This window comes from Cetorhinus maximus, chromosome 22 (genome assembly GCF_964194155.1).
Source record: "Cetorhinus maximus chromosome 22, sCetMax3.hap1.1, whole genome shotgun sequence".
Classification (NCBI taxonomy): domain Eukaryota; kingdom Metazoa; phylum Chordata; class Chondrichthyes; order Lamniformes; family Cetorhinidae; genus Cetorhinus; species Cetorhinus maximus.
Window position 1 is genome coordinate 31724155 of NC_135900.1, and position 26114 is coordinate 31750268.

Here is a 26114-nt window from a genome sequence, read left to right on the forward strand (position 1 = left end):
CTGAGAGTGTGCAACAAGTGTGCATTAATCTATTCGGAATCTACATTCAAAGTGATGTCTAATGGGATTACCAAGTGTGTGAAATGCTTGAGAGCGCAAATGGAAGACTTCACATGCTCTGTCTTCAGAAGCATCACAATGTATCTCAAACTGACCTATTAACTATGTTTAATGGTTATGCATTATGGCAACGGCCAGGAATTTTCAGTCGCGCCAGCAGCGGGCATCATCGCAAGCTGGATGGGGAAATTGAGAGAGCCAAGTGGCTCTCCACATTTTCCTGTCCTGCCCATCATAATACTCGCCAGTGTCGGGGCCGGAAAATCCCGGCCACTGTCGAATACGCCGCACCTGTTTGGAATGTTGGACAAAGACCATGTGAACAAACTCGAAAGCATACAGAAACAAGCACTGAAACCGATCCTGGAAAATGCGAACCAAAGCTACTCTGACACAATCAAACAACTGAACATGTATTCCCATACTGAAGGGTGGAAAAGTTCTGTTTGGAGTTTGCTAGAAAACTCTTGAATCCCACTTCCCATTGGCACTCTCTCTTGCCAAAACCACCTAAATTTAAACATATGATGGAATTAAGGAGAAAAGACACATTCCACAAAAAAGATGTAGAACAAATAGACTACAAAACAGCCCAATCCGCTATTTTATAAAACTCATAAATAGTATGTAAATGATTGAGCATTTAAGGAACTCAATCTGACAACGTATGATCTATGGACTTTAATAAAACTGCAGAGTGTAGACCATTCATTTTTATTCTATTAAGGAGACCTGCATTTTGCAATGTTTTGTAATTATTTTGTAATTATTTGTATACTTAAATGTTCATAATTTTAGAGTATGAATATGAGTGCTTGTTCAAAGTCTCTGCCGTTTCCCATTATTAATTTCCCAGTCTCATCCCATAAGGGGCCAATGCTTATTATAGCTATTCTTTTTCTTTTTACATACTTGTAGAACCTTTCATTGTCCATTATTTCTTATTATTCTTTTTATTATTATTATTATTATTATTTAATTATTTCTTCCTAGTTTTCTTTCATACTCTAATTTTTCCCTCTGTCTTTTTTAGTCATCCTTTGCTGTTTTCTAAAGGTTTCCTAAACGTCTGGCATACTAATCTTCGAAGCATTGTAAGCCTTTTGTTTTAATTTAATACCATCCTTAACTTCCTTTGTTAGCCATGGGTGGTGCATCCTTCTCATAGATTCCTTTTTTTTCCATGGAATATATCTTCATTAGGAGTTATGAAATATCATCTTAAATGTCTGCCACTGCTTATCTACCATCTTACCTTTTAACCTATTTTCCCAGTCCACTTTAGGCAGCTCTCTCTTTATTTAAGTTTAGGAACATGGCAGCAGGAGTAGGGCATTAGGCCCCTGAAGCCTGCTCCACCATTCAATAAGATCATGGCTGATCTGGTTGTGGTCTCAGCTCCACTTTCCTTCCTGCCCACCCATAAGGCTCAACTCCCTTGCCTAAACAAAAATCTAACTCTGCCTTGAATAAATTCAATAACCCAACTTCCACTACTTTCCAGGAGCAAGAATTCCACACACCAACGACCCTATGGGGGGAAAAAATTCTCCTCACCTGTGTCTTAAAAGGGAGATCTCTTATTTTTAAATTGTGTCCCCTAGTTTTAGTCTCCCCACAAGAGGAAACATCCTCCAGGTATCCACCCTAACCAGTCTCCTCAACGCTTCAATAAGATCAAATCTCATTCTTCTAAACTCCAATGGGTACAGGCCTAACCTGTTCAATCTTTCTTCATAAAACAACCCCTTCATCCCAGGAATGACTCCAATGAACCTTCTTTGAACTGCTCCTAAAGCAATTACATATTTTTTTTAAAATAAGGAGGCCAAAGCTGTACACAGTACTCCAGATGTGGTCTCACCAAGGCCCTGTATAGCTGCAGTAAAACTTCCCTACTCTTACATTCAATTCCTCTTGCAATAAATGCCAGCATTCCATTTGCTTTCCTAAGCACTTGCTGTACCTGCATACTAATTCTATGTGGTTCATGTACCTGGACACCTAAGTCCCTCTGCACTACCGAGTTCCACAATCTTTCTCCATTTAAATACATCCCTTGAACGAATAAAAAAGTATACTGCTTTTCTATTCTTCCTGCCAAAGTGAACAAGTTCACATTTACCTACGTTATAGTCCATCTGCCAAATTTTTCCCACTCACTTAACCCTTTGCAGACTCTCTACCTCCTCTCGACAACTTATTTTCCTGCCTATCTTGGTGACATCAGCAAATATAGCTACCATATATTCGGTCCCTCCATCCAAGACACCAATATAGATTGTAAATAGTTTGGGACCCAGCTGTGGCAATCCACTAGTTACAGCTTGCCAATCCAAAAAAGACCCACTTATCCTTACACTCTCCTTCCTGTTAGCCAACCAATCCTTTATCCATGCTAATATGTTACACACTACACCATGTGTTCTTATCTTGTGTAGTGACCTTTGATGTGGTATGCTTTCAAATGCCTTTTGGAAATCCTAGTACACCACATCTACTAGTTCCCCTTGATCCATCTCGAATGTTACTTTATCAAAAAACTCTAAGAGATTAGTGAAATACAATTTCCCTTTCACAAAGCCATGTTGGCTCTGCCTGATCAAATCATGATTATCCAAGTATCCTGCCATAACCTCCTTAATAATGAATTCTAGCACTTTCCCTATGATAGATGATAGGCTAACTGGCTTATAATTCCCTTCTGAACTTGCCGCACTCCGTTGTCTCAGGTCCAACCCTGAATTTGTTATCAAACCTGTCAACAAGGGTAGTGCTGTTGTTGTCTGGCATACTGGCCTCTAACTCGCAGAGGCTGAGCATCAACTCTCAGGAACTTCCTCCTACCTCCCCCTGGACCATGACCCCACCACAGAACATCAAGCCATTGTTTCCAGGACTATCACTGACCTCATCTCCTCTGGAGATCTTCCCTCCACAGCTTCCAACCTCAGTTTCCAACCTCAGTTTCCCAACCTCGGACAGCCCACTTCTACCTCCTCCCCAAAATCCACAAACGGGATTGTCCTGGCAGACCGATCGTGTCAGCCTGTCCCTGCCCCACGGAACTCATTTCTTCCTATCTTGACTCCATTCTCTCTCCCCTTGTCCAGTCTCTTCTCACCTACATCTGTGATTCCTCTGATGCCCTACATCATATCAACAATTTCCAGTTCCCTGACCCCAACCACCTCCTCTTCACCATGGACATCCAATCCCTTTACGCCTCCATCCCCCACCAGGATGATCTGAGGGCTCGCTGCTTCTTCCTTGAACAGAGGCCCGAACAATCCTCATCCACCACTACTCTCCTCCGTCTGGCTGAACTTGTTCTCACACTGAACAATTTCTCCTTAAACTCCTCTCACTTCCTCCAAATAAAAGGTGTGGCTATGGGTACCCGCATGGGCCCCAGTTATGCCTGTCTCTTTATGGGGTATGTGGAACATTCCTTGTTCCAGACCTACTCAGAACCCCTCCCACAACTCTTCTTTTGGTACATCAATGACTGTTTTGGTGCCACTTCATGCTCTCATCTGGACCTGGAAAAATTTTATCAATTTTGCTTCCAATTTCCACCCCTCCATCGCTTTCACATGGTCCATCTCCGACGCACTTCCCTTCCTTGACCTCTCTGTCTCAATTTTTGGTGATAGACTATCCACCAATATTCATTACAAGCCCACTGACTCCCACAGCTACCTCGACTACAGCTCCTCACACCCTGCTTCTTGTAAGGACTCCATCCCATTCTCTCAGTTCCTTCGCCTCCGTCACATCTGTTCCAATGATGCCACTTTCCAAAGCGGCGCTTCTGACATGTCTTCCTTCTTCCTTAACTGAAGTTTCCCATCCACAGCGATTGACAAGACCCTCAACCATGTCCAACCCATCTCCCGCACCTCTGCCCTCACACCTTCCTTTCCCTCCCAGAACGATGATAAGGTCCCCCTTGTCCTCACTTTTCACCCCACCAGCCTCCGCATTCAAAGGATCATCCTCCGCCATTTCCGCCAACTGCGGCATGATGCCACCACAAAACGCATCTTCCCTTCACCCCCCTTGTCAGCATTCCATAGAGACCATTCCCACCGGGACACCCTGGTCCACTCCTTCATCACCTCCAACACCTCAAACCCCTCCCACAGCACATTCCCATGCAATTGCAGAAGGTGCAACACCTGCCCCTTTACCTCCCCCCTGTTCACCGTCCAAGGATCCCAACATGCTTTCTACCCTTAATGGCACATTTGCACCCCCTTAAGCCAGTACCACTACTATCAACACCCCTTTGATCTTTTGTTTATGACATCTTTGGCAATCTCTCCTTTGCCTCCACTAATCACTGGCCGTCTATCCAGCTTCACCTGCTCCACCCCCCTTAAACAGTATAAACTTCACCACATTTTTACTTCTCTTAGCTCTGAAGAAACCATACAGACTTGAAACATCTTTCTCTCCACAGATGCTGTCAGACCTGCTGAGTTTTTCCAGAAATTTTTGTTGTTGTTGTATAATTTCCTCCTTTCTGCCTCCCTCCTTTCTTAAATAAAGGTGTTACATTAGCCATTTTCCAATCCGTTGGAACCCTTCCAGAATCTAAGGAATTTTGAAAGATTATGACCAATACATCTGTTATCTGTGCCGCCACTTCTTCTAAGACCCTAGGATGCAGGCTATTTGGACCTGGGGACTTGCTAGCCTTTAGGCCCAAGAATTATCCTTGCACCCTTTCCCTGGTAATGGTGACTGCATTAAGCTCATCCCTCCCTGTCACCACTTGACTTTCAAGTTTAAGTCACTAGTTTTAGGCCCACATTTCTCACTCTCAAACTGAATGTGAAATCCTATCATGTTATGATCACTCTTGCCTAGAGGATCCTTTGCTATGAAGTCATTAATTAATCTTGTCTCATTAAATATTACCAGGTCTAAAATCACCTGCTTCCTGGTTGGTTCCAGAACGTACTGTTCCAAGAAACTTTCACAAATACACTCTATTAACTCATCCTCCAGGTTACCTTTCTTACAAGTCCCATTATTTTTTGATTTATACTCAATTCTACAGTGTAGCTACAGCTAGGGGCCTATAAACTGCTCCCACCAGTGACTTCCTTCCCTTGCTACTTCTAATCATCACTCAAACTGATTCTATACCTTGGTCCTCCGAACCAAGGTCATTTTTTTTATGGCTACGCTGTTCTCGTCTTTATTAACAGAGCTACCCACTGCCTTTTCCTTTCTTCCTGCACTTCCAAAATGCCAAATACTCTTGAATATTCAGGTCCCAGTCTTGGTCATCTTGTAACGACATCTCTCTAATGGCTATCATACATACTTATTTCTATTGTGCTATCAGTTCATCCAGCTTGTTATGAATGCTGCGAGCATTCAAATAAAGGGCTTTAATACTATCCTTTTACAATTTTTCCCTACTCTGATCTTATTTGCTGGTGCTCTATAATTTTTGTACACTCTGTCCCTTCCTTTCACACTCTGGTTATCATTATCCATATTGTTACATTGCACTATTGATTTGTCCTTTGTCTTTAACTTTCCAAATCTCCCCTCATGTGAACTCTCCCCTGCCCTGTTTAGTTTAAAGTCCTCTCTACAGCTCTAGTTATATGACTCATCAGGGCACTGGTCCCAGCGCGGTTCAGCGACAGACTATCCCAATGGTACAGCTCCCTCTTTCCCCAGTACTGGTGTCAGTGCCCTATGAATCAAAACCCACTTTTCCCACACCAATCTTTGAACCACACATTCGACTCTCTGATCTTATTTACCCTATGCCAATTTGCTCGTGGCTCAGGTCATAATCCAAAAACTATTACCTTTGTGGTTCTGTCTTTTTATTTAGCTTGAAGTTGCTCATATTCCCTTAACAAAATCTCTTTCCTACTTATGTCATTGGTACCCACGCGGACCACAACAACTGGATGTTTCCCTCCCACTCCAAGTTCTTCTTCATCCCCAAGGCGATGTCCTTAAACCTAGCAGCTAACAGGCAACACAGCATTCTGAGCTCATGCTTTCGGCTGCAGAGAACAGCATCTATCCCCCTCACTATACTGTCCCCTACTATTGCTACATTCATTTTAACTCTCCCAACTTGAATGGCTTCCTGTGCCACGATGCCATGAGCAGTTTGCTCATTCTCCCTGCAGTCCCTGCTCTCGTTCACACAAGGTGCAAGAACAGTGAATCTGTTGGACAAGTGCGAGGGCTGAGGTTCCTTCATTATAACCTTCTAGATCCCCATACCTGTCTCACTTGCAGTCATTCCCTCCTGTTCCTGACCACAGACCAAGTCAGAAGTAGCTTACCTACCTAAGGGGTGTGGCTGCCTCCTGGAAGTCCAGCTGACTTCCCTCTTCCCTGATGTATCGCAGTGTCTGAAGCTCAGACTCCAGCTCATCAACTCTTGAGTCCAAGTTCCTCAAGCTGCAGACATTTACTTCAGCTGTGGTTGCCATGGATCACACAAATGCCCACCTGACCCCACATGCTACAGCTGCAACGCATCACCAGTCCTGCCATCTTTATTGTTTTATTTAACTAATTAGGTTTCAAGTTTAGAAGTATTATTCAACAATGATTTGTAGTTATATTAAGTAATTTAACTAGTTAACATAATTATTAGGGCAGAAGACCAAAAGCTTTGTCAGAGCTAAGTTTTATAGACCGTCTTAAAGGAGGAAAGTGAGGTAGAAAGACAGTAAGGTACAGGGAAGCAATTCCAGAGCTTAAGGCCTAACTGAAGGCATGGCCACCCACTGTGAAGCACTTAAAACTAAGGAGTCACAAGAGGCCAGAATTTGATGAATGCAGATGTCTTGGAGGATTGTGGGGCTGGAGGAGATTACAGAGGTAGGGAGCGGAAAGGCTATGGAGGAATTTGAAAAAAAAAGGTAAGAATTTTAAAGTCAAGATTTTGCTTGGCCGGGAGCCAGAGAGTGTCCGCAGGCACAGGGGTGACAGACGAACAGGGCTTGGGACAAATTAAGACACAGGCAGCAGAGTTTTTTTACAACCTCAAGTATACAGAAGGAGACTGTGGGAGGCCAGCCAGTAGTACAATGGAATAGTCAAGTCTAGAGGTAACAAAGCCATGAATGAGGGCTTTAGCAGCAGATGAGCTGAGACAGGGGCAAAGGCTGGAAAAGTCGGGTGGGGTGTTACACAGATGATCTTAGTGACGGTGTGAATGTGTGTGGCTGGAAACTCAACTCGGGGTCAAATATGACATCAAGGGTGTGAGCAGCTTGGTTTAATCTCAGACTTTTGCCAGGGAGAGGGAAACAAATGAGGAAGATGGGATTGATACTCAGATATCCAAAACACTAAAACTAAAGAGATACAAACATTTAGCTTTTAGCACAGAATGCTGTGGCCCTCAGATTCCTTTCATTTTAAATCTTGCAGACATGCCTCACTTCTGCACAAAACCTGTCATTTCCCTGTTTACGTAATTATTTAGTGATGCATCTATCCAAAGTCTTTAGCAGTGTTCTCCATTAAAATTGCTACGTTAAGCAGACCTTATGCACACCACTCACTTTCATGTAGAGAATAAATCCGACAAAGGAGTGTGAATAACTAACAGAGGCCATTCAATTGAGAGCAACTCGTCACGAGTCCCGATTATAAAGCATGCATCCCTCCTTCTGTTAGTGAAGCTTCTCCTCTACACTTCAGGCTTCTGAACTAGCACTTTGAAAATTAAGCAATCAAGAGATTGAACAAATTCAGGCTCATTGGAACAGCACTGATGGCTACAAAGCCACAGCAACATCATATCATGTTCAAAAATGAGCCAAGCGCATTGCAAATAGTGGATCAGTACTCATGTTTTTTCGATGGAACAGAGGCTACAATCTGCGCCAGATAAAGGAGGTGCAGCAACAACATTACAGGGGGTCGGTTAGCTCAGTTGGCTGGATGGCTGTTTTGCGATGCAGTGTGACACCAACAGCGCACATTCAATTCCCATACCGGCTGGGGTCGTCCATGAAGGTCCCACCTTCTCAACCTCACCCCTCACCTGAGGTGTGGTGACCCTCAGGTTAAACTTACCACCAGTCGTCTCTCTGCAATGAGAGAGCAGCCTATGGTCCTCTGGGACTGTGGCGACTTTCACTTTCACAGGCATTGATAACTTCACCGCGCCAATCAAGGGAACTTGTTCCAAATAGAACTGCACATCAACCTCATTAACAATAACTATTACTAGTTTTCGGCTGGTTCCAGAAAAGTAGCTTCACCTCCCAAGTCAAATTAACTCTCCTTTAACAGCAGGCTACATATCTGTGGTCTGCTGCTAGGAATTCCTTAAGATTAGACCTGGTATAAAATACATAGTGCACCAACAAAACATTACTGTATAGACATTCATTTCAGACTATTAAAAGTTGGCGTTAACAACTTTCAATGCATGGCCCATCCATTTAATAAATCAGAATTTTTTCCAAAGGCATGCGCTTTATTCTCCTTGCAAACTATCTCCTTGCAATCTATGGACTACAGTTCTTGGTAAAAATTAATAGATCTCTAATCAATTCCATCCAATGGCAAAATGGGTTAACACTCCAGTTTTTAAAAGTAAGAGCAGTTTTAAGGGTTGCAATTTCCAATCGGAACCAAGAGTATAACCTATGATTAATAAACTGACAGAAACCTGATATCCTCCAATGTACAGAGTACCAGTTAATACTCTAAATTCAAGAGACCTTACAATATTAGAGTAGAACTCTCCAAGCAATAGCCGTACCAAATATTTCTAAACAATTATGATTCTTGGCTTAATGACTACCACCACATCAATGATTTCTGCCACTGATTTCATGATTCATTAAAAACTTACCACTCCTGGAAACTTTTCCAACAGAGTACGTATACCAGCCTTATTTTTTGAAGTAAGTGCAGGAACTGAGCTTTTCTGCAACGCTAGGAAAGAAAAATGATGTCCCTTTAAAGACTCAAACTAAAAGATGGTGATTTATCGAGGCTAGTGGTATTTCCTGCTGCGTGATGTTTTAGATCTTCCCGCATTATACTTAAGAGTACTTCTTTTTGTATTAGTAGATGCATATTTTATTGGGGGAGGGAGGGGGGGAACCTCCTGCTCAGTGCAAAAATAACAAGTTCAGGTGAAGAGCCTGAATAGGAGCTTCGTTTACTGATAGGCATGGTTCAACAAATGAACTTACGAAATGAGATGCGATCCACAGCACCGGTGCAAACAGTTCACAAATATGCTCTTTCCTGGCCCTCCTAATAGATCAGCTGATTAATGGAAGGAGTGGCTGACACATACAGATGGGGATGGGTCCCTGAACTTTAATTCAGCAGGTCATCTGTAAATCACAGACCAAATGAAATACTAAGACATTCCAATCAGCTTTTCAATTAACATCCAGACATATGCTACCACCCTTAGGCCTTTAGCTGTCAGTTCTCCCAAAGAATCACTCTTGCAAACCCTGTTAAACCAGCACTGGTGCCCACCCACTTACTCCAAACCTCACTAGATAATTTTTCAGATTTACTGCCCTAGGCACGATTTGTCTGCGAGCAAGTTTCGGTGGGCTAGAAGTAACAGGCGATGACAGATTTGCCTCAGGAAGGGGAAGAAAAGAGACTGTAGGCAAGTTCAGACGAGAAAAGCTAAGAGTCAGGCACCCAAAGCATCAATCACGCCTGCATTAGGGTCAGGCCATCTTGAGGCCTTTCATCCTTTACATTCCGGGAGAAATAAAACGAACGTGAAATGTCACCATATTAACATTTTGTTTTGTAAAGGAGTTGTTTACCTCAGCGAGGATTCCTTAGCGTCACTACAGCTAATGTTGCGAATCCAGTACAAATCGTGGAAGGCTCACCTGGCTCACCTGGTTATGGGTTGGTGCAATTTTCCAGCAGCTACACAAAGTGAAAGTGAGAGCATTCATATCCTTTAAGTGTAATGTTTGAACAATTTCACAGAACTGATTATGGGTAAAATGGGCTGTTTCTGGCTGCAGTTCATCTTTCTTTGCTGTGCAGGGTTGCAAAAGAATTGTGGCTCTTCTAAGAAAGGTACTGCCCTCAAAATGGGTTTGGCCATTGCATGCTGAAGAATGGGCCATCTCCCATCATATCACAAAGGAACTAGACAAACTGTTAAACAAAAAACAAAGCATTAAACAAAAACAGGAGAATTCTGGAAACACTCAGCAGATCAGTCAGCACCCATGGAGAGTAGAGTCAAATTAATGGGCTCAATGTTTAACCTCTAACCCCCTCACAGTGGAGGATGGGGGGGGCGGGGGGGGGAAAGCAGCTCATTGGCATCTTGGAAGTTTCAGCTGCACATTTGTCAGTGACTTTTTAGACTCAGTCACTGCAACTGCACCTGACTTTCGGAGTTCCCAACTAGAGTGAGCGAGCATAATGACAGCTGTCTATTTCAGGTGAAGTATTTAAAGGGACTACGCTTGGATCAGAGCTGATGCATGGTAGAGATCTTCAGACGGAGCCAGAAGCCACAGCAATGGAGACACAAAAAAACAAGGCAGCCCCAAGCTTCAGTAACACGTCTCTGGATGTGATGCTGAGTTCTGCATGTTCCCACAGGGAGATTCTTCCCATTACAGACGGGGGGGATAAAGTCTGCCTCTGAAAACAGGCAGGCATGGTCAGAAGTGCCAGAGGAGGTGGGCAGCTTCTGGATGCAGTGCTGCAAGAGGTTCAATGATCTAATCAAGGCAGAAAAGTGAGTGGCATAGTGCATTCAACTATATCCTAGAGCCTTCACTTTGCCTTCCCAAGCCTTCTCCTGTACATTACTCCTTTGACCAACACACTTTGCTAATGCACCCATCCTCTGTCTAGGCACCTTCTCATATCTCCACCTGACCAACCCCTGACACTCACTCTCATCTTAATGCAATGTCACCCATCCCTCACAGTGACCCTCCACAAATGTTGGTCTTCCATCCTCTCAAAACGTTTCGCAGCTCACCCTCATAGGTCTTTTCTTTCTCTCCTTGCAGGAGGACAGCGTAGAAAACCAGGGAGTGGCAGAGATTAGGGGGTGACCTTCCAGTCAGCTCTAGACAGATGTGGAGGCAGCGCTGGAGATAAACCAGGTCTCAGCATGCCTGGCTATCGGTGATAGGCGTCTACCTGCTACATGATGACAGAATTACATATCACTCAGCCACATGGCATACAACACTCACTCATGGTGACTTGATGTCAGCAGCAACTGAAAAAGCCACTGTGTACAATGATAACTTTGAATCCTCTCAACTTGATAGTTCTAATTCATGCCTTTCATCTCCCAGAGGCTTTTCAAGTGCCTCCTCAGGAGCAAAGAGGACAAAGACTCCTCTAAGGAAGCACCATCAAGAGACTCAAGTACACCGCCCACTAACTCCATATGCAAACCGTGGTGGGGCCACCAAGGCAGGTAGTTGAATTGTCACGTGTCTTACACTTCACAAGTGGGGAGGAGCAGGTGACAGTGGCAGGGAGAAGAGTGGAGAGCCCCTGTTGAAGGGCATCAGACACTCCAGGTTCTGCTCCGCTACATGGAGATGCTGAGCCGTGGGGGCTGAGGACTATTCTGGAGCAGCAGCAGAAAATGTGAGAGGTTCTGTCAGCCTTTCTAACCACACAGTGCTTGACTAGAGAGAGATTGGAGAGTCTGTCTTTCACATGAATGCCATGATGTCTCAGACCTTCTCGCTGATATCCACGTCCAAAGAAATTGTGGCCACCTGAAGAAGAATCATACGCGATAGGTAACCAATCACACTGGCCCCCGCCAGTGGCCTGCCAGTTCTCAAAACGGAGAGAAGCCTCACTTTGGCTGTTCAATGCCTCACTGTAGTGTAGCAAAGCATCCCTCCAGCCCTTGGTCAGCAGGGAAGTGTAGGTGGGCCATGAGGGGGGAGATGGAAAAAGGGCATATGGATGTGGGAACTTGCTCAAAGTGCTTCCACGTCAAATTCCCTTGCCTCCCACCTCAGTCAGAATCCCACACGCTGCCCCCTGTTCCGATGGCCAAGTTTGCCTCTGCTTAGGTGGCGGTGGGGCAGTCTTTGGCGGGGCCTTCACGCAGTCCAAAGCCCAGAGGACATCAGCCAAGAACATCTGAGGTCAGAGCAGGGATCTGAGCAGCCTGCCTCTAGCTCTGCTAAAGTCACAGAGATAGCACCGCCTGGAGGTAATTGGAAAAAAAGGGAGATAAAGGATTTGCAGTTGCACAAGAGTGTTCACTTGTGTGATTATAATAGTGTCATAATGTTACATTTCTGTTGCATGTTTACACACCATGACATTTACTTCACTCCTCTATTATTCCCATTTTTGCTTGACACCTGCCAAGTGGCCTTCTGACTGTGAAGAAGGGTAGGGCCAGGATTAAAGACAAGCAATGAGTGTCTGTGAAAGGGATGAATTGTTGGTCGTGGGACTGCTTTGTGCTGGGGCTGGGGGAGGCATCCAATGGATGCAGAGTGTGTGTGTCCGATGACCTCAGTTTAAGCGAAGCGTGCCTGAATGAGGCTGCCCTTGCTGCATCAAACTCCTCCTCCTCTTCCTCCAAAAAGTGATGGAGAACTCAGCACCTCATTCTTGTTGGGTCTCCAGTTCTCGCTGCTCTACAATGATGTGCAAGGTGCAGCAGACCACTACCATTCTGGAAACTCGGGCTATTGCATTCTGAAGGATGTCCCTGGTCAGTTGAAGCACACCTTCAGCATCCTGACCGCTTGCTCTAAAGCGGCTCTGGTGGTCAGGTGGCTTACGTGGTACCTTTCATTGTGGGGGCTCCTCACAGGTGTCATCAGAGGGCAGACCTGGTCGCCATGGGGCCAGGGTGGCTTGGCTGGTGCAGGGTGAAAGTATCATGCAGCTCCGTGGGGATTGTGCACGGACATGAATGATGATTTTTTTGGTGGTTGCAGGTGCTGAACATTGATGGAATCCCTTTTGCAGGAAGCTGACAGGAATACATCGACTTCCACCTTTAACCTGAGTGTGCAGAACCTCCGTGGGTTTCCTGTGTACTGCACACTGTACTCAGGTTAAAGGTGGAAGTCGATGTATTCCTGTCAGCTTCCTGACCCACCAGCAAATTCTGCTCTTTCAACTTGCTGCCCACTCACAAACTCACCCACCTTGTCGAGTTAAAATTCTCACCCTGCATTTCAGACGTGTCATTTTTAGGAAATTTTGGATCACACTTTTCTTCAAAACGTATGCCTCTGGAAATACGAGAAGTTATTGTGAAAGGTGGAGGGGGATCAGCAGTAATCGCGAGGCTGTTTTTGCAAAGCGTCCCAGTGCAACCATTATGAATGCGGCATCCGATTGTCATTTGATTCTTGAATGCGTTTGTGAACCAGTTCTCATTCTGTATACAACACTGAATAAAACATGACTTGCACACTTTATAAACGGGGTCGTTTAAAACAGTTCACAATTGGAATAGGAATGAGGCCAGTGGTTCTCATTTCCTTTCCCCTCTGACATTTCATTCTTCAGCCCAACATCTCTATTCCAGGCCCCTAAATGAGGGTCACACATTTTCTCCAGTTTGTGTGACAAGTGGCTGTTAATTTGGCAGCAGGGTCTGTCAGGAAGGTAACATGACCAGGGCTATTTATTAGTCGATACGTACTTTGAGGCTTAGTTATAAATACATTTAAACTGCAGATACAATAAAATTGGAGACACTAGTAACAGTTGGAGATTTTCTGCTTTCCTAAATTGCCATGCAGTTAAAATAAAGAACACCGTCAAAAAACTAAAATCTGATGTGAGGTGATGCACTTTAGGAAGACTAATGTGCAAAGACTACACTGTAAATGGCACAATTTTGAAATGTGGAGATTAGCAGAGGGGCCTTGGTCAATGTCCATGTAGACAAATTCTTGAAGGTGGCAAGTTAAGTGGATAAGGTGATTAAAAAAAGCATATGGGTTACTTGCATTTAAAAAGATAGGAATAGAATATAAAAGCAAAGAGATCATGCTGGGGCTTTATAAACTGCTGGTTAGGCCTCAGCAGGAACATTCTGGGCAGAACATTTCAGGACCGATGTTAAGGATGCAGAGGAAGTTTGCAGAATGTTCTGGGGGTGGAGGGATTTCAGTTATGAGGAGAGAATATAATAACATGAGAAATAAGAGGAGACCATATGACCCCTCAAGCCAGTTCCGCCATTCAATATGATCATGTCTGATCTCTTGCCTCAGCTCCACTCTCCCGCCTGCTCTTCATGACCCTGGATTGCTCGAGACCAAGGGATTATCCGTGCTCGATAGCGTCAGGATCATGGTGGGTGTGAACGGACAGTATGACGGGAAGGCCAAACATCGGTTTCACGACGTCTTGCAACCAGTTTGCAACTGTCCACTCTGCCCGTCAACGGCGGGCAGTGTTTCCCACCACCGCATGTCGGGAACTCCATCGTAATACATCTGCATATCATTATAAGCCCAGCTCACCGGAATCATCGCCCCCTCCTCTGGATCATCTGGGCACAATCACGCCGACGTGCTTTACAACTGAACATAAGCGACATGCACCTGGGGAGCCGTGCTTCACTCGGGAATTTGAGGCTTGTTTGCCTATCTTGCTTCGGGCAGCACTTGCAATTATCAACGCCAGGCTTAGCAGACAGCACCACATCACTTTTAAGGGGGCTCACGGGCAGGTCTCTACTTATGAGACCAGCCATAAGGCGGGGTGGCTTTTCAACAGCTGCAGGGCTACGACTTGCTTAGGGAAGGGGGAAAAGTGGCCTCAAGCAAGGGAAGAGGCTGCAGGGCTAGGGTATTATTGGGGAAGGTGGGGTATCCCAGGGTGCGTGTGGGGACAGATGCTGATCTGTGCGAGTGGCCTCAAGGGGGTGAGGGCAGAGGCACAAATGAGATCATTCATACTCTTTCCGAACTGGATGGCGAACCTCTTCTGTTCAGCACTGGCACTGACCACCACTGCCACCGCCTCCCAAGTTGGAGTGGTGACACTGTTGGGCCTCCTGTGGCCAGAGTGGGGTAGAGGACGTCGCGGTGGGCTCCAACAGTCTCCAGAAGGCGTCCCAGGGATGTGTCACAGAATCGGGGGGAGGGGGGCGGGGATGCAGTCTTCTTGCCTTCGGGGTCATGTCTTCTGTGCAGCAGTCCTGGGCTGGAAGCACTGAGAGGTGTGCGTGTGGCTGCACTTTAAATATGACACCCGGCGTGAGGAGGCAGTGAGCTGACAGCATGGAGGGCCAATCGGAGGCCGCCCGCCAGCGAAGCATCATGTTTCCCGGCAACGCACAATTAATGAGGTGGGATTGGGGTGATACGGTGCGAAAACCCACCATTGTGGCCAGCGGGTAAAATGTCCTTTTTCCCACCCACTACTGCACTTAGTGCAAATCTGGGACAATCCCGCCCCAAAAATCTGTCTATCTCAGCCTTAAACGTATTCAACGATGGAGCATCCTCAGCCCTCTGAGGTAGAGAATTCTGAAGATTCACAACACTCTGAGTGAAAAAAATTCTCCTCGCCTCAGTCCTAAATGATCAGCCCCTGATCCTGAGACTATGCCCCCATGTTCTAGATTGCCCAGCCAGGGGAAACAATCTCTCAGCATCTACCCTATCAAACCTCTTCAGAACCTTCGATATTTCAATGAGATCATCTCTGATTCTTCTAAACTCCAGAGCATATAGACCCAATTTAGTCAGCCTATCATCATGGGACAACCCTCTCATCCCAGGAACCAATCTAATGAACCTTCACTGTTCTGGCTCCAATGCAAATATATCCTTCCTTAGATATGGAGACCCCAACTGCATATAGCACTCCAGATATGATCTCGCCAAAACCCTGTACAATTGTAGCAAGACTTCCTAATTCTTTTACAGAGAGGCCCCGTTTAATATTGCCCCGCTTGAAGTTGTTCTGCTTTATTGTCGCTCAGTTAATGAGGCCTGTATTCTCATTTAGCAGCGTGAGATTTATTCTAAAGTCTGACATAGAGCTGTATGACCCGATTGGCGCTATTTTGGAGTGGTCTCTACCCCTCCCCAGCCCACATTCTTGCTGCCAACCCTCTGATTTGCAGCCTCTGCCGCTCCCTGACCCATCTTCTCACCTAACGTCCCGTCCCCTGACTCTCCCGCTTGTTGGTTTCTTCTCCTGAATCTGCATTCCCGTTCAAGGAAGGTCCAGATCCAGATCCAGATCTGATCTGAAGCCGGAGCTCCAAGGTTGTGAAAGTGTAAGTCCTGACAGTGCAGAAGTGTTGAGCTGGGGCTCTTATAATTGTTGGGTTTTTTTAAAGATGCAAACAGTAGTATGAGAAACCAAGAATGAGTTTACTTTTGCTCCCTATCGCTGTCCGCTGTACACAGTTCCACCATTCGTCACTGCAGTCACGTCCCCAGGGTCCTAGCACAACCCCAGCTACTTATTTCCAGGGTCACATCTCCCACTAGCCCTGTGCAAACCAGCTTCCGCCTTTCGATATTCAAGGCTAAATATGCCACAGGGTTCTTTTTTTTTTAAGCGATCTGAGTCAAAGACTAAACTCGAAGCTGCTCCTCCTGCCTCTTACCGCTCATCTCCAGCGGCCTCGCTCACCGGAGAGGGAAGCAGCGAGTGGAATCATTTTTTTTTAAAAAAACACGGATTATAACAGCCCCTGCTTGACACTCCTGCAACGACACAACCTGCACTCTTCACAACTCCTGAGCTCCGACTTCAGATCGGATCTGGGTCTGGAACTTGAACAGGAAAGTACATTCAAGAGAGGGGAGCGGCGGGCGGGAGGTTCAGCAAGAGGGCAAGTCAGGAGGCAGCAGAGGCTGCAAGTCAGAGGGTCAGCAGCAAGGGGGTGGGTTAGAGGGCAGAAGAGACCACAAGTCAGAGAGTCGGGAAGAGGAAGGGTCCGCAGTGACCAGGAGGGTCAGAGAGCGGGATGTGTAGCAAATAGGAGGTTCGGGAAGCAGGAAGCAGGATCTGTGGCAAGCAGGAGATAGCGTACGTAGAAAGTTGCCATATTTCTTCTGTATTTTTAAATTTATTTTATTTTTTAAAAAGTTATTTCTTTACAATATAGAAATTTAGCAATGTAAAGTATTGCAACTTACAGGGTATAATGTTTTAATTTTTTCTGATGAGGAAGGTCTTACAGAGCCTAACTACGACTTTTACATCGGTTTTAATGAGAAAATGTGATTCACTTAGTCAGTTCTTAAAGTCGCGATGTTCAGGAACACAACTACAAACTTAAGTAAGTTCTGTAAGACCTTCCTCATTAGAAAAAAATTAAAACATTATACCCTGTAAGTTGCAATACTTTACATTGCTACATTTCTATATTGTAAAGAAATAACTTTTAAAATAAAATAAATTGAAAAACACAAAATACTCCAAGCCATTTGCAATAAAGGCCAACAAGCCAATTGCCTTCCTAATTATTTCATATACTTGCAAACTAACTTTGTGCGTTTCTTGTACAAGCGCACTCAAGTCTCTCTGAACATCAACATTTAGAAGTCTCCCACCTTTAAGAAGTATTTTATTCTGTAATGGTGTTCGTTCAAAATAATGTAAGACCCGATTCGCAGACGCACATGTTAAACAGGATAATGTGAGGGACTTTATCAAAGTATTTGCGGAAACTAGAGGTGAACATTGCTACCTTGCCAATATTTTAGAGATATTGTTCTTGAGGGAGGAAAAGCACAACAAGCAGAGCCCAAGTGTCAGAGCAAGGCCAACCCCACAGAGCCAGGCAATGAGTCAGCAGCCAGCGTGAAGCACAAGCCCCAGCCGGGCCGGCACCTGCTGGCTCAGGAAAGCCAAAGGATAAGGCCGCAGCAACTGGCTCTATGGAGTTAGGTGGGAAAACCAAAGTCAAAGCTGCCAGGCCCATGCAGTCTGAGAGACAGAAAGGGACTATTGACTCTTGCATGGAACGTTCGGCATGGACTGCTTTTGGAGTCAAGACAGGAAAGCAAGCAGCTGAAAATTATGGTTGAAGCTCTCCATGCCAACAACAGTGCCGGCTGTGGCAGTCATGGCAGTGCCGGTAGTGACAGTCATGGCAGTGCCGGCTGTGGCAGTCATGGCAGTGCCAGCAGGAGTGGAAGTGGTGCTAATCGGTCACATCAGACGAGAAGAAGTCAAGCAGGCCTGTCTTCATGACTTGGCTGATTATGAGCAACACTCTGACTCGATCTCCTATGATGTCTATGCTGAACAGGAACATGGGAGCACTGAATACGAGTATGGTTATTTCATACCCCCAAGTGGAGCGGTCACTGGAGCAATGGTTCCAATCCAGATTCTGATGGACCAGCTGATACTGATGGATCTAGATCTAGTGCTCTTCTGATCAAAGATGGACCACCCAATCAGCTGTTGGTGACAAAACTACAAAACGGCATGAATAACAATTGATCGGTTTTGCATTGAGATTTGCATCCCCCTTTGAGGGGGGAGACCCTCTGAGTGATGAACGTGCAGGGAGCGGGAACGTTCTTCTGACATGTCCCCTTGAGATGAAGTACATGTTGGAAACCTGCCAGAAGTACCTCAGGCCAGGTAACTGCAACCTGATCCTCCCAAAGGTGAATCCCTTGATTTGGGAAAACTTGAATCACTCGGTCCGCAGCTTGGACATGAAACTTCAGAGGAGCCAAAGGCCCCTTGTGAGGAGCCAAAGGCCCCTTGTGGAGGGGATCACAGCTTTCTTGAAATCCACAAGTGACAATACCCTTAGTGAAACTCAACAGGATGCTGTTGCTCCGCTAGTTAATGCCAGCTTCGAGATGAATCAGCTCAGGAAAGACTGATCTCAAAGTGAGATACACACATCTGTAAACCGAGTGTAAGACAATACAACAGCTGTTGGGAGACGATCTCCATAAGATTGTGAATGAAACGGACGAGGAACAAAAGACAGCAAGTGTGACGAGAAGGCGCACTCAGTTTACAGCTACAATCCATATCGCAGTCCCAAGGCAGGCAGTGCAAGCAGGCTTTTTCCTCACCAGCAATAACAAGATTCTGGGTTAGTGCCGTCCACGGGGCCTTTTTTAGGGGTCAAACACCATTTAAGCCACCCACAGTATCTTCAAAACAGGCATGGACAGCGAGGAAGACTCCCAAGGCACAATTAAGTGTGGGAAACTACCCACCAGCCGTCAGACAGACGCCAGCTGAGCCAGACTCTGCCTGTATTAATGCACCTCAAAAAAGTGAAAGTGCACAGCCTTATTTTCTTGTCACAACTGAAACTGAGCATATCGGAGATCAACTGAGCAACCATAAAGATTCTTGGGAAACTATTACATCGGATCGAGCCATTTTGAACATTGTTTCTGGAAATGAATTGGAATTTGAAATTAATAACCCAGCCGAACACGTTTTGGTACCTCAACCATACAATCTGAATAGCGAATTAAAGCTGTTGATGAGGACATTTTTAAACTTCAATGCAAAGGCATGACTAAAAAGACTATGCCCAAACATGGAAACTTTGTCTCAAATATTTTCACTTGTCAGAAAAAAAGATGGTAGATATCAGATGATTCCAGATCTATCAAATCTGAACAAACATACGAAATACCACCATTTTAAAATGGATGCTTTAGACACTGATTACCAAATGGGCTGAGCTCAGGACCTCGTGTGTTCACAATGTTGTTGAAACCATCATTTGCAACTATGAGGAGCAAAGGTCATACTGTAGTGGCATACACAGATGATACCTCACTGGTTGCCAAAACGAAACAGGAGGCATTGAATGTAGTCAAAGAAATTGCCCAAACACTATCCTTGGTTTCGTCATACAGCCACACAAATCAGTCCTTGACCCAATACACAAAATTACCTTTCTAGGATTTATATTGAACTCCTCCACAATGCAAGTCAGCCTCACTGAAGCAAAATCAGAGGAAATATGTTGTCTCTGCAAACATTCATTGGCCTCACATTCATCATCAATACGATTTGTTTCCTCTGTGAATGGCAAATTGGTGGCCGCTTTCCCTGGTGTACAATATGGGCCATTGCATTACAGAGAGAAGGCAAGGGCTTAGAAAGCAAACAAAGGGCATTTCGACAGAAAAATGATCCTTTCCCCTGCAGCTTGTGAAGAGCTAACTTGATGGGTTGACAGTGTGTCAACCACAGTCCATAACATTGATAAGGGGACACTAACAATGCACATCACAAGCGATGCCTCAGGATTAGGATGGGGTGCATCCAATGGTACCGCACACATTGGAGGAAGATGGAATGCTGAAGAGAAAGCACAAGCAGAAAGAAATGAAATTAAATACTTAGACTTGAAGGCAGCTTTCTTTGCTTTACAAGGTTTCTGTACATACAACAGTCAAGTACATATTGATATGCAACTAGACAACACAACTGCAGTGGCATTCATAAACAACATGGGAGGAACAAAATTACAGGCATGTCATGAACTTGCCAAGATTTTTTGGGAATGGTGCATATCTAGAAACATTTGGGTCACAAATAAAAAATGACCTGGTGACTTGGAACAAATAGTTGATGATAAATCAAGGGTATTCAATGGCCAGCTTGAATGGAAGTTAGATGGGACTGTTTTCCTACATCCGTGTAATCTGAATGTGAAACCAGATGTTGATCTTTTTCCATCACGTTTAGATGCACAGGTAGAAAACTATGTTTCTTGGCTACCAGACCTGGGTGCCATGGCTTTTTCAATCACCTGGCAAGGCTATTTTTATCTATGCATTTCCCCCATTTTGCTTGATAAGTAAATGCTTACAGAAAATTGAAAAGGCAGAAGCTGATGGTATGATAGTACCAAGATGGCCAACACAGCCATGGTTTGCAAGGTTGTTACATTTGCCAATGCAAGAACCAGAGATACTCCCAACAATGAAGCATTTAATTTCTCAACCTACTTCAACAACATCCCATTCACTTTGTGAGTGTCTTAACTTTATGTCCTGCAGGTTCTCAGGAAAAACCTACAAAATGAGGGCCGTTCAGCAGAAACTGTCGACATCATCCTATCTACCTGGTGACCATTGACCAGGAAGCAGTACATTACTTCCAACAAACAACAGATGGGGTTTATCAGTAGACAACAAATTAATCCATTGCAAACATCTGTGGAAGCTGTTTTGGAATTTTTGACCTCATTATTTCACAGACTGGGCTACAGTGTCATGAACACAGCAAAGTCAGCTTTGTCTTCTTTGGCTGGATTGCCAGAGGGGCACACTTTGGGCTCACTTCCATTGCTCACTTGTTTTATGAGGTGTGTGTATAACCTCAAACCACCAGTGCCAAAATATAATGCCACATGGGCTGTGAAGCCTTTGATAGGCACCTCTGAGAGCTTTCACCTGGTTCACTATTCACGCTTCAAGAATTGTCAATGAAAACATTTATGTTAATTACTTTGGTGCCTGCAAAGCGTCAGCAGACCATACATCTACCAGACACAAGCAGTACGCAAAAACCTCCTAAATTCTTTCTTTTTCAAGCGAATGGTCTTTTGAAGCAAAGCAAACCATGGGAAACTGGTTGCCAGCTTGTGCTGACAGCATACCCACCAGACTCATGTCATCTGCGACAATATTTGCTTCATACTGAACACCTTCAAAATGGTGCTAAATACCTTTTCGTGAATTTCAGAAGACCACACAAAATGGTGGACCATGGACGCTGTAGCCAGGTGGATACGTCACGTCATGATCAAAGCTGGAATCGACGTCAGTGTTCAAACCTCATTCTACAAGAGCTGCAGTCACATCTAAAGCTAAGTTAGCCACGATCCCAGTTCTGGACATTACATAGGATGGAGCAGTGAAAAAAACTTTTCAAACATTCCACACTACAACAAGCCCATGAAAGATAATGTAAATACATTTGCAACGGCATTATTGCAGGACTAGAAAGTACACTTGTGTCTGCTTAAATTAAGGGACATGCTTGTACGAATAGTGTTTTCAAAATGAAAGACTTGAACTGCTCTTTGCTTTTTGAATTGGAGTAACTTGAGCCTCAGGCGAGGGAAACTGTTTGAGAGTATGTTTCTATTTTCTACACGTACTTGGATATACAAACAGGTGAAACACAGTGTTGGGCATTATTGTCTCTGTTTTTTTTACAGGTGCACCTATCAACAGATTACATCAAAAGTGTTATAGAAGCCACAAATTTGACTAGATTTGTTATTCATGTGCGCTATACGAATTTTAAATGTAATAGCACCTGTATATTTGTTTTGAGCTGGCATTGCGAGGCCAGAATTTTGCTTTGAAAATCTCACATTACTTTGAACAATCACTGTTATGAAATAAAATCAAAAGGTTAAATGAGAAGTTACTTGTTTGATGTTTGATCTTGAGTTTATGAAGTAGATGGAGTGAGAGATAACATGCCCTCCACCCTCTCCAATACAATGTCATACAACTTTAAGTTGACATGGAATGGTACTGAACTACATAACACGTCTATATGTTTTCAGATATACTTCATTACCCATTACATGTACCACTCTTCACTACCAAGTACAAATAGAAATTCAGTAGTTGGCACTGGTAGAATTCATAAGCTCTGCCCTCACTTGCGCGTACAGGGTCTCACATTATTTCTCACTCCACCTACATCAAACAACTAAGTCCTTATTTAATCTTTCGATCCTGCTTTTTTATGCTTGCAGCCGAAGCTCACACTTCCCCACATTATAGTCCATCTGCCATCCTGTTGCCCACTCAATTAACCCATTGACTTCCCTTTGCAGCCTCTCTATGTCCTCCTCACAGCTTACATTTCCACCTAGATTTGTATCATCAGCGAAATTAGATACATTACTCTCGGTCTCTTTGACCAAGGCATTAAAATAGACTGTAAAATATCTAAGGCCCTGGCACTGATCCTTGCAGCACTCCACTAGTTAACTTGTCAACATGAAAATACCCCATTTATTCCTACTTTCTGCTTCCTGTCCATTGACCAATCCTCCATCCATGCTAATATACCACCTCCAAATCCATGAGCCTGCATCTTGCGTATTGACCTTCTGTGTGACACCTTACGGAATGATTTTTGGAAATCCAAGATTACTGCATCTACTCTTTATCTCTCCTACAAATTATTTCCTTAAAAAAACTAATAAATTTATTAAACACAATTTTCCTTTTTGTAAAACCGTGTGACTATGTCTAATTATACTCTGATTTTTTTTAAGTGAATTGTTAAGACCTCCTTAAGGAGAGGTTAGGAAAGTCAGAGCTGTTCTTGGAACAGAGAAGATTCCAGAAGGGATGACGTAATAGAGGATGTCAAGATTGTGAGAAGCTTCAATAGAGAAAAACTCAGAGGGCTCTGACGAAGGGTCATATGGACTCGCAACCTTAACTCTGTTTCTCTCTCCACAGGTGCTGCTAGACCTGGTGAGTTTTTCCAGCATTTTCTGTTTTTGTTTCAGGTTTCCAGCATCCGCAGTATTTTACTTTTAGTTTGCTACTATCAGAGACCAGCTCCCACTGCACATTAGCACAAACATTTTGGTGGCTCTGCAATGACGCCATTTTCCCAGGGTGAGGGTGTTTATATTCTGGAAATTTACATGTTTTCTGTCAATCGCATTTGGAGGTGGTATACTAGCATGTATAATTGCAATAATATAGAGAATGCCTTGACATGTTGATAGGTCTGCTCTCTATTTCCAAATACAAAGCAGTACAATACAATACAACACACCTCTGGTGATGTAAGAATGATGTTCTAGATAAACATGTGGCCTTTGGGCAAGAAACCAGTTCAATTAATTTTAAGGGGCAAAATAGACTAAAAGAACATTTTATTATCTTAAATTAAGGAAACAGGAAGTGTTTTAGTGTTTTTTCTCCTCCTCCTGATATATGACTCTCTTTCAATTGAATACTATTTGAGGTGACTGGTTGGTGCAGTGTGTTGGTGTGTTAATTTCCTGCACCAGGGTACAAGTGTTCCCTATATTTTTCCCCCATACACTCCCTTAGGTGTATGGGTTAGGTTCAGAAGAGGAGCATTTTGCCCTAGTGGGAATAAATGGAATCAGGGTGTTGCACCTGAACATGCCATTCTTACCTATCAATTTAAGCATAACATAGGTCTGAGCAGTAACACAATTCATCTGTGCTCATGTTGACTGACAAATGTGTGTTGCTAGGCTACCTGAAGAGAGTTGGCAGGAAACCAGCTAATTTGCAGATAACGCGTTGTTGTGTATACCGATTCCAACCAACATACAAAACCACATCTCTGATCTGTAGTTCCAGAAGCGACTCAGTCTCGCGATGTTGAGACAGAAAGCTAGAATATCCCTGATAACAGTGAGTTACGTTTGCAACTTAGCACATGTGTAGTCCCCTGAATGCTACTTCACTTGGTCCTGGACAACCCGCTCAGTACAATACAACACTGCTACTGGCAGTAGTATTATGGCACAAGAGGGGGTATTAAATCATTCTGCTTCAGCCGTACTTTGATATGAGTTCTATTATTGGTGCTGTTGCCTCTTTTTTTATTAGTTCATGGGATGTGGGCATCGCTGGCTCGACCAGCATTTATTGTGCATCCCTCATTGCCCTCGAGAAAGTAGTGGTGAGCTGCCTTCTTGAAGCACTGCAGTCCCTGGCAGCTCACCACCGCCTTCTCAACGGCAATGAGGGATGTGCGATAAATGCTGGACTAGCCAGTAATGCCCACATTCCCCATGAACGAATAAATAAAATGAAGAGAAATGGCACACAATTTAAAGATAAAGGTATAAGATGGCCATTCTCAGCCTGAATGAATTCAGTCCTATTTCTAAGTCTGTATGGTGTGGAAAGAGGCTTGTGGGGAACTAAACAAAACGTCCAAATCAGAAGGAAAAATTCCATACCATATAAACATAATTTGACCTATTCAGTTACTTGAAATCAATTATGCTCATTATAAACAGAATTGCAAGAATTCAATCGTCAAAAATAATCTGGAAAAATCCCATTTTCGATACACAGAATTTCACTAAATCAATCACAGGCAGCCAATTGCCTATGAAATTTGAACACTTTTCCTAAACAGCAGCATGTAGCCAAATCACTGCAGCTCACAAGTGCTTTCAAGCTCTTTTTTAAACTTCTTTCTTTCGTTTAGATAACTGTCCCTTGTAACTGAGAAAGGTCTGTACAGATGAATGGGAGACAAGTCCTACAGGAGGGGCTACACGATGTCGGAGGTGACAATATCTGTAATGGCAACATCTACTGACACAGGCGTTGCTAGTGTGTAAGACAGGTAATTCAGGTACACACGCCTTTGCTAGGAACACACAGGCTGCTCCTGTTGCCCAATGCACAGTGCCAGTACAAAAAAAAAAAATCTGCACACAATATCAGTGCTTTTCAGTGAGATTTTATCACAGCTAAATTGCCTTTGGCATTTCCCATGGTCACTTGATAAACACAAGTTCATTATGTACAAAATGAAAATGGCACAACAGTGAATTCAGAAATTCACTCCACACCACCACCTCCTGGTGACAGCATGTAACTACGGCATTACAGGCAACAGCCCCGAAACATGAGATTTCTACGTTAGATGCTTACATCGGCAGTTTGAATATTAAACGTTTCCCCAAGTGATAGTCCAAAGTCATGCCAGCAAATAGTTGGACAGTAAGCGCAAATAGCATACAGAAGATTTTACAGCCATATAGGTGACGGTACTTAAAAATAAAAGGAAGGATTACATTTTCTTCCTTCCGAAGGCAGTGACTCACAGATCCCAGTTTAGACAGCAAGTACGAGTGGACGATTTAACCGCGAAGTGCATCACATGTCTGCAAGCTCTTACCTGACATCGAATCAATGCCTTTTTCCGTCAGGCCATTGGCAATGTTCCCTCTAAGCTGCGTGGCCACACAGCAACCTGAAAGTTCCCATGCAGGCCATGCACACAGTGACCTCTTTCACTGGCCGTGCATGCAAAAAATAATTTAAAGGATCCTCGCACTTAAATAA

At 44.1% G+C, this 26114-nt stretch overlaps 1 protein-coding gene across 11 annotated transcripts in view; it reads right to left on the reverse strand.

Moving 5' to 3' along the window:
• Positions 1-26114, reverse strand: part of LOC144696580 (suppressor of tumorigenicity 7 protein homolog) — a 203600-nt gene that overhangs the window by 156335 nt on the left and 21151 nt on the right. The window contains exon 2 of one of the 11 annotated variants that reach the window (XM_078568034.1): positions 9273-9419. The exons of 9 other annotated variants lie outside the window; for them this stretch is intronic. The gene's annotated coding sequence lies outside the window, so the exon portion shown is untranslated. Of the gene's footprint in view, positions 1-8926; positions 8950-9272; positions 9420-26114 lie in introns of those variants that run through there. One more of the 11 variants, XM_078568035.1, reaches the window with a different exon arrangement.